The following is a 10,520-nucleotide window of genomic DNA, read 5'->3' as shown; positions in this document are numbered from 1 at the left end:
TAGAAGCTCTAGCTCTCTTTGGGGCCATATTGTCTATAAAAGTAAAAGAAAGAGTATAAGTCTCCATACTATGAAAAGTTATAGGGTAACAAACTAATTCCTCCAAATAAACTCATGCGGTCAATTGAATTGAACTATGGTCATCCTACCACCAAGGTCTTGGTCAAAACTGTCACCCCTCCTAGGTCACAATTCAAATCCGTGGTTTATACTCCCCATTTATGACCCTATATAGTCACTTTTATCATAAAATAACATGGTTCCGGAAATGATAAAATATTCGTGTTGAATTTTTTGTATAACTTGCATTTTCATAAACCCAAAATCATGTTATATCTTTCAAAAATCACTATTAAATAACCGTTAAGTTCCTTTTTGAGTTTTTATACTTTACCGAAAATATAAGGAGTTTTAAAAACATGAGAAAAAGAATCAAGTCTAAAACTGAAAAGATCAATTTATAAAGATTTTTACAATCCGGTTGGTCAAAATATAAACTGGTCAGCAATTTGTTAATAACTTTGGTCAATTTGTAAAAATCACAATTAAATATCAAAATAAGATCTTTCAACATGATTTATCAATTTGAAAACATATATAGATCTTTTAAATAATAGAGTTGGAATCATGCATAAAGCTTAAGCACGTTTTAAATGAGAAAGTTTACAAAAACATGTGTCGAACACAAAACTGCACAGGAACAATCTGGCCACGTACTGTCCACTAAAATATTTATCCCTCCCAAACCATAAAACCGTTAAGCATGAAACCAATGGCAATAGAAAGATAACTCAAGGGGCTGTTACTCATAAAGAGTTTGACCTTAGATGATAAATAGGGAATAAATCGCAGCCAGATCAAAAAGCACTAAAAATAAGATAAAACGAGTTTCAGCTCTAGGTTACCTTTTACTAATTCATAAGTCCTTATAAGTATCCTCATATACCCAATTTATTGTAACTCGGTCATCCCACTCCACACATGGCTAGGCATATAACTTTAGCATTCTTTATATTAATCTTATTCCTTATATCACAAGTACATAAATCTATATTCTATCTAATCATTACAAAAATATTGTAAGAAGCATGGTTTCGGGGAACATATACTGCATAACACTAGACATGATTTCTATTTCATACAATCATCACAACTACATCCATTATCCATCATCCATCATATGTTAACAGACATCTCATAAGGCAATATGCATTCAATTCTCAACCATTCTTACTTACCTTGCAATCCTTCATCCTGCAACGAGGTTAGTAAACAATACTCCCTCCTATCCACTCTTTTCTTCCCTATTTCCTAAAACGGATTATTCAGGTTTTCTTCCCATTTCCTTTTTGAGAAAGTTTTTATTAATATTATACTCTTACCTCTTTCCACTCATCAAACCCCACTATATACTTTATTAATATTTAATTCTAATTATTCCTACCTCTCTCCAATAACCAAACCCCACCCATCTCCTTAATTAATATTTAATCATAATTATTCATACCTCTCTCCAATTACCAAACCTCACTCATATATTTATCAATATTATACTCCCCACCCTTAATCTCCGTGCCCACTTCAAAGGAGAAAAAAAGGATGGATAGGAGGGAGTAATTAACTACCCACTCTCTTATTCTTTCCTGCGGTGACCGGTTCAAAACTGAGAGGGTCAGGATACGAATTAAGCCGTGCTTATTAACCGCATTAGGGGCTCCTAACAGTTTCTACCCGGGGTTTATTTAGACTCATCCTGAGTTCATTGGGTTCATTTGTTTACGCCTGAGGATCGTTCGCTCTTATACCACTTTGTAACACCCTTATTTAACCAGGAGCCTTTACTAGACATTCTTAATTAAATAGTTGTGTTACCATCACAGTTTCCTGAGGCAGTAGTTACAAAGTATAGCAAACCAAAGTACTATATTACTTAAATAATTAACTCAAATGGTTTATTACCACTATTAATATTAATAACTTAAATTACAAAACTTGCAGCGGAAAAATAAATAAGTACTTAACATAGAATTAAATAAACGTCTGAACTAGTAGTCTCGAGGCTATGTCACTCTCTACTCCGCACGTCCCAACCTCCCCAAACCAGCTAAACTTGCCAATCAAACTGCTCCCCAATAATTGGTTAATCACAGGTGTTTACCGAATACACGTCAACCCAAGGTTGAGTAGGAATAGCCAAACAACAACAATAAATGAATACAAGAACAATATTAAATACAAATGCAATGCATGCTCATAATCAATCCTCTGACGCTCCCGTTCATCCCTCTAATCCATGGCCGTGGTAGTCTCATCATGCCAACCGAAGTTGAGGTAGTCTCATCATCCCAGAAACAGGTCCTGCACAACCAGTTCTGAGGTATCCAATGCAAGTGCTCATGATATGAAAATGCAAACAATTGAGCAACACAATTTCTTACCTTCTCAGACACGAAGCTGAGGAATCCAATAATCAAGAAAATCATCTCAGTCACGAGATGAGGTAGTCAATAATCAAATCATCTTAATACAACCAACCAACAAACATATATCATCCATCACAATTCCAAATAATTCAACCAATACAATCATAATATCATTCAAGTGAACATTAAAGTGATTGAGTAGCTATCCTACCTCAATAGCAAATCCGAGTCAAGCAAGCGAAACAATAATGCCAAAACCTTCCTGCAAAGAATCCGAATAACAAGCACGCGAACCAAGTAATAATAATTTTACCGTCTCACAAGGTCGACACCTAAATAAATAATAATAATTACAATTAACTACTAAATATCCAATTACTATCTAATTATAATGCATTACGTAAATAAAATAAACAATTAACTAATTATAATATTCCATAATTAATCTAATTAGATTGCATCTCATCCTAAGTCAAAACCCGTCAATCTAGCAAGTGTAATAATAATAATAATAATAATAATAATAATAATAATAATAATAATAATAATAATAATAATAATAATAATTACAAGGATATTCAAATTAATTAAATAATATTAGGACTCGTAAAACCCGTCACAAGATTCAAATTACCACCCATACACCCGTGTTCCCTCCTATACACCCGACATCAACCCACCATAACAGGCCGTGGCAGCCACCCAGGCCACGCCTGCCACCACCAAACTCGGGCCTGACCACCAAGCCCATCACCACCAGCTACACCCTTCTTCAATTCCCCTTCCTCACTCGACACAACCACATAACCACCTATCAACAACACCGAAATACCCTTCTCTTCTTCACCAGCCAATTACCACCACGAACCACTAGCACCACCACCACAACCTCTCCAGCCGCCGCACTTACCACTCACAGCCATCACGCTCAGCCTCTCCTCGTCGCAACACCAACATAACAACCATTACACAACAACAACAATAGCCTGACAACAATAACAAACACCCATGAAACCACCAACAACCACCACGCTCCTGCCCTTACAGCCACCCTACACCTATCCTCGACCACCCTAACAACCGCCCATAACCCCTGGGTCAATCGAATTGGGTACACTGGTCACAAAATGTATGAGAGTCTCGGTTTAATTAAAACAACCCAGCGACCTGTACCTGTAAAACAACTCGCCACCACCGACTCCCACCCCTATCTCCGCCGAAAACGCCACCAACACAACCCCCACACGACGCCCTAGCCTTACCCACGAGTCAATCTGGTTGAATCAGTCCAAAGAGTCGAGTATTGGGTCTCTTAAGATGGGTCCATCTATACAATTATAAAGCTTTTTTTTTATAAAAAAAGTCAATCGTGAAACCATAACTAAAATTGGGTCAACCGGGTCAACGGTCAAACTAAGTCAACGGGTCAGACTAGGTCGGGTCAATGGTCAAGGTCGGATCTTGAGTCGAGTCAACATATTATTTTATCAATCTTATATATATATATATATAACTGGGTTGAAACGCTATGGATGGATGCACGCACAACTCAAAGATTAAATACGAGTATTAATTACAAATTTAACATTAAATATAAACTTAATAAATGCAGCATAAATCTCAGTAAATATTAATTATAATTTAATAAATTTTATTATAAAATTATATTAAATAATTAGGTTGATTTGATTCTAAATTTATTAAAAAAAATATTTTGATAAAAATTCTAAATTGTAAATAAAAACGTTCATTGCGAAAAATGCTTTCAATCAAGTATACTTTTCATTATAGTTATTAACATATTTTGATGTGTAGAGATGATTAAAATGAGCTTCTTACAATGTATTACATTCACGTAAAAAAGTATTTTGAGAAACTTATAAAATTTAGACCATTAATTTTATTAAGAAAAATATATTTTGAAGAGTCATTGTATATATTAAAAACAAAACTTAAAAAAAAAACACTACTAAGATATAAGTTTTTACATTGTGGGAACGAAAAAGTTATATTGCGATAAAATGAATACATATGAGATTTTGAGAGGTTTAAATACTGTGATAACGAGTATGTATGTACACAGTGATCACGAATGAGTTTGAATAGTTAAAAGAAAAGTAATGATTATTAAGTAATATAATATTATATAGGGTTTTTCTACGTGGTATCCCGTGTTGCTTCGCATTCTACGTGGTACCCCTATATTTTTGAAAATAGAAGTGGTATCCCTAAATGTAGTAAAATGTTCTAAAAATACCCAATCTACTAAAAATCACGTTTTAATATGTTAGATTTTGTAAAGAAAATATGTTTACAATTGAGTAGACGATGTTTATGATAATAACATGACAAATTATTGCCAAAAAATCAATAAAAAATGTATAAATTAAACATCTTAAAGAAGCGGATTAGAGAATTTTGGGTATTTTAAGATGTTTTTATCATGTTTAGGGGTACCACGGGTATTTTTGAAAAGCAAGGGGTATCACGTAGAATTCGAATAAATACAAGGGTACTATGTAGAAAAACCTTATTATATAAACAACATGAATAAGTAGAAAACACATTACATTTTCCTTTAATATCTTTAGTTAAATATGTATACGTCAAAAACAAAACATTAGTTATGACTAACTAGATATTACTTTTATTTAAATATTTTATATGTTATCTTTAAAAATGATATTTGAGAAAATTCAACCTATTTTATTTACGGTAAACTCTTAAACATTGTTATATATAGTTGTTAAAAAAACAATAGGTGCCAATTTCTGATAGATATGTTTGACACATAGAACATGTTAGACACAACCAAAACATTTAAATAAGTTTAGTTTGGGCCATATATGTTTGATACATAAATATCAAACTTTATATATACAAAATTAAAAATTGCATAAAATTGTATTCACATTATTTTGAACAAATCTTTTAACTGATTTGGAACATAACGTACCGTGAAATGATATAATTTGATACCTTAATGTTGATTGTTGCATTATTCGAATAATTTTTTTTTTAATTAATGCGATATTTGTTCAGTTACAAATTTTTTTTTTTTTTTGTAAAACGTTGATCATGCGTAATTAACTATAACTTTGTGTTAGTTTTAATTAAAAAACTGAACTTAAACCTAAAAAAATAAAATTTGAGAAAAAAATTAATTTATTATTATTTATAGGTAAACATATTAAAGGTTATATATGAATTATATTATTTTTCTTCAATTATAATAATAAAATTTTAAAACAGGCCGCGCGAAGCGCGGGATACTACCTAGTTCATTATAAGAAAGAGTTTATGAGACCGTTACCTTAAGACGGTTGTAAGATAGATATAAAGCTCCATTTTTCTTATTTATTTCTCTTATTTTTAATTTTGATTTATGTGAATACAAGTGACAAAAGAATAGCTAGAGGGTCTTATTTATACTAATAGGTAGGTGGAGGAGCTTTCCTTATCTTATTAGGTAATACTATTATTATCTCATATTAATACCGTATAAAATACTTGTTACCTTATTTATCGTATAATACCGTCACCATATATACTTATACTAGTATGTGTCATATGTATACATCCTCCGTCATATATTATTATGTATTTTTTAATTATTATTTCTCGTCTCATAATTACGCATCTCAATAATTAATAAATAATTAATATAAAATATCCATTTCCATAATCATATTTAGGGGTGTTCAGAATAAACCGAGCCGCAATAACCGAGCGCAAAACCGAAAAACCATCCATTTTTAAGGTTCTATTAACCGAACCTTTTCGACAGAGCGGTTCTTTGAACCGAACTGTTAATTTTATTATGGAAAAGGTTCGGTTAAGGTTCGCAATTTTAGATAACCGGTTAACCGCAAACCGTACCGTTTCACAAAAAAGTAAGCAAAAAATTAAAATATTATATAAAAAACTGTTCGTTCGTTTAATTTTCTTAGTGTATCGAAGTTTAAAATTTCTTCAATTGATTAATGCTAAAGTTTAGCTTATTAACTTTACTGTTGGGTATAATATATAATGAAAATTTAATTAAACTATTAGAAAAAATTCCCAAAAATTAACGAAAAATGAAAAAAAAGTAATATAGAACGATTATCGGTTAACCGGTAACCGAACCACTAATAACCGTTTAAAGTGGTTAACCGAACCGTTTATAACCGTTTCTAACGGTGCGGTTTAGGTTCGGAGTTTTGCCGAACCGAACCGTGTGCGAACCGAATTAAATTAGAGGTTCGATGAACCGAACCGTGAATGAACACCCCTAATCATATTATAGTAAAATGATGTTGACCAAACTTTTGACCATCCTCTAAAATACGGGGTATTACAATAACGACTTGTAAGCAAGAGCTGCTGTGAAACTTGCTGGAGAAGAGGTGTAGAATAGACATGAGTTGGGGAAAGGGCGCAGCATTTTTTGCGTTTTCTCTCGAGTTCATCCGTGCCTGAGTAAAACAGTACTCAACGCCAGTTTTGTTTCATTTTAAACAAAACCTTTCTTCTTCTTCTTTTTCTTCTTCTTCATCCTCTCGACAAACACCAAAATCCAACCAAACATCACAAAAATTTGATCGAAACTTGCCATAAATCATGACTTATCAAGGTATGTATCTCGTCTTTGCTTTATTTGTATTTGTTAGCTTGAATTAGGTAGAAAAATTAGGGTTTTATGCCCAAAAATTCGAAAATTTGGGGGTTCCGTCCCAAATGAATTTGTCCCTTGAAATTGACATTAGAGCTGCGTAATTGAACATGCTAGGAGCATAACCATGTATTCATTTTGAATTTTCTTTCAATTTTGATGAAATGAGACCAAAATAAGACGATCTTTGCTAAACCGCTTCAAAGGGCTCGAAAATGACCTTAAACGTGTCGATTTTTGATGAATCTCGATGTTTTGGAATCCTTGAATGATGGTTAAACTTTCTACCATGTCGGAATTTTGATTTGTGACAGGTCTCCCGGGACACTTTTACATGGGTTTAGGCTCATAGTAGTGAAATGCTGCCGAATTTTTAGCTCGTGACTGTATGGGTAAAAATACCCTCTCATTTTCATCATGACGTGGCAATTCACCATTGGGTAAAATAGAAAAACACGGATCAATGACAATACAGCAGACTGCTAGACGCCAGGAAGAACAAGGGGGGATGAACCTGGACATTCAAACAAAACTCTGGCCACGGATGAACTAAATAACAAACAACCAGCAGGAACGTTGAAACATTCAGCAGGAACATTGCGGTTATCAACAAGAGCTTTGACAAAGTCAGCAACCACTTCTTATTTCATAGGAAGTGGAGCATATGGTTGAGAAAAAACAGCGACATGTGCGACAATTGTGGGAAGATTATTAAAGAGCAAAAAACGCAAGATTCATGGATATCTGATCTCACCTCTCATTCCTCATTCACTCCACTCGAAGAAATATAACTCATCATCTACAACAATCAACATCAACAACACATTTAGAAATTTATACACCGTTCATATCATTTGTACTTAGGCATTTGGAGATCACAGCTGTACCTCCTGATCGTTCCAGCTAGGTTCACCCTCGAATACTATTACTACTAGTGGATCATTGGTGGGATACCAATCCTCCCGCGGTTTTTCCCACATTTTGATTTTCCCGCGTCACCATTTCGCTTGTGTCATTTGTCTTTCTCTCTTTTTCGTTTTGTTTTTCTCTCGTATTAGTTGTTTACTTTCGTTCTCGTTATGTTCTTACTACCGTCCTGCTCAAGTATTTAGATATCGTATTTTAATTGAAATAGCCGCATTGACTCACCAATCTTTAGTCGGTAAAATCTTACCAAAACAGTTTGGCGCCCACCGTGGGGCATTGTGGTTAAATCTTGGTTAAAATATCTCTTTTCGAAATATCCTAACATCTCTATAGTTGGTCATGTCAGGATCCAATCAGAACGTCTCTAATCCGATGAGTACATCAGTGCAAACTCCAGTAGTAGGGGCGACGCTAGCAACCTCCGGTGTTCCAACAACGGCGGTCCCTGCCACCATAGTGACTACAGGCCAGGCTCAGCCCCAAGTATCAGCAAAGCCTCCTTACTCCCCCAAAATTCCAGACCTGGGAGCAGGGAAGACTGGCAACTCACCAATTATCAATCTTGTACCCAAGCCTAATAGAGATGGGAGTCCGCAGCGCCCAGGATCACCAGGACACCTGACAGGAGCCCGTCTCCCAGGAGCGTCACAACCGGATCCGGTACAGCAGTTGCTCCAAGGGATGGCATCCTTGCACCAGGCGGTGATAGGGCTACAAAGGGACAACCAGTCCTTGCAGGAAAAGATAGATGCAGTGTCACCCCTGGGAACGACCTAGCAGATGGCAAGGTCGACACCCGGCCAGCAGGGGAATGTCAGGGAGTACTCAGGGAGGTTACTGCCGCAAAATCTAGTAACCAGGCTCGATATGGATATGCTGCCACCAGGGGTAACCACGCCACCCGAGCAAGTATATCCAGCAGGAACGGTGGCCGCCAGGGCACGATCCAACGACCAGGAGTTCCACCACCACCAAGGATGTCACAAACGTACCATATGGTACTCAATCCTGTGGGATTAGTTGCACTAACTCCAGATCCCATACTAATAACTAGCAGTACGCCGTGGTACCAGGAAGCAATCCAAGGGAACAGTCGGCAAGAAACGCATATCCAAGGATGTGCTCCTATATGCCATATACTCCAGACAGCCAGTTCAGGCCTATTGTGAACTTAACACCATTACCTGGAAGCTACATGGTCCCTCCTTACATGTCAGAAGGAACACCAAATCCATATGGGGTCTACTCGGTACCTCACAACCAGGGTATGGGGGTAGGAAGCCATGTAGAACACCAGTTGTAAGATATCAGGTCTCTACTCAGCAAGGTTACAGGATTACCACGTCCCATGGAGATGGCAACCCTAGAGTGCTATGCGGATTCCCTCTTTGGGGACAGCATTGCCCTTGTCAGCATGCCAAAGGGATTCACCACGCCAACAATGACGTTGTATGATGGAAAAGAGGATCCGCTGGAGCATATCAACCAGTACAAACAAAAAATTACGGTGGTTGCAGCAACAGGGCCTAAAAAGGAGGCATGCATGTGCAAGGGATTCGGTTCCACCTTGTCAGGAGCCGCACTCCAATGGTTCGCTTGTTGGGATTCAATAATCTCATATGTTAACATATTCATAGTATGATGATTTAATTTAGTCATAAAATTAAAATGGATCTTATGCATGCAAAACTATTACAAAGTATAAGAAGACTTACATTGATGATTTCGGATAAATGGGCACTAGTAAGTTCACCTTCTTACTAGATCTTGAGCTTTCCAAAATGGAAGAATAAGATTCAAGTTTAGAATCTCTCCTAATGAATTATACCCAAGGAATACCCTTAATAATTTTAATTAATGTAGGACTAGTATTAATTATAAGAAGCTTAAATTTGACACAAAAATAGTGATTTTTGTCCTCTCTTATTCGGTTAAGAGGATAGAAAATTATGAGTTTTCTTTCTCTAAAAATATTTCACAAAATGTAGAGAGTTTTTATTTTCTAACACAAGAAAATAATACATAGAGGTAGTGAATAACTATATGAAAAACTTTGGCCATTTTTCGTGCTCAAAACCGGTTGGGGGGGGGGGGGGGGGGAGTAATTGAGGCCAATGCATGCACAAATTGCTCTTCGCAAAAGCAATAGGGTTGCATGGCTACATGTAGAGTATAATCATTGTGTTTCCCTTATTAAAATAATCAAAACAATTTAACCTCTAATACTCCTTCCATTTTCGGCACACACACATAAAATGGAAGATTCATTTTATTTTGTCATTTGTCAATTTTGTCACGTGTCACATGTTACATGACACGTTACACTATAGTGTTTTTTTTAACAAATTAAAAAAAATCAACATATTAATAAAATATGTCACATACAAAATTTAATTAGTAATTCATGATTACTTGTACCAAAATGGTTTATCGAATTATAAATTACAACGACTTGTATTTATAATAAATTATTCAACCTGTTTCAATTGTTTCGTAAACAATAATTTCATCTAAGT

The sequence above is a fragment of the Silene latifolia genome, chromosome 9 (genome assembly GCF_048544455.1).
Source record: "Silene latifolia isolate original U9 population chromosome 9, ASM4854445v1, whole genome shotgun sequence".
NCBI lineage: Eukaryota > Viridiplantae > Streptophyta > Magnoliopsida > Caryophyllales > Caryophyllaceae > Silene > Silene latifolia.
The sequence above is the reverse complement of the archived record's forward strand: the minus strand, read 5'-3'. Positions refer to the sequence as shown.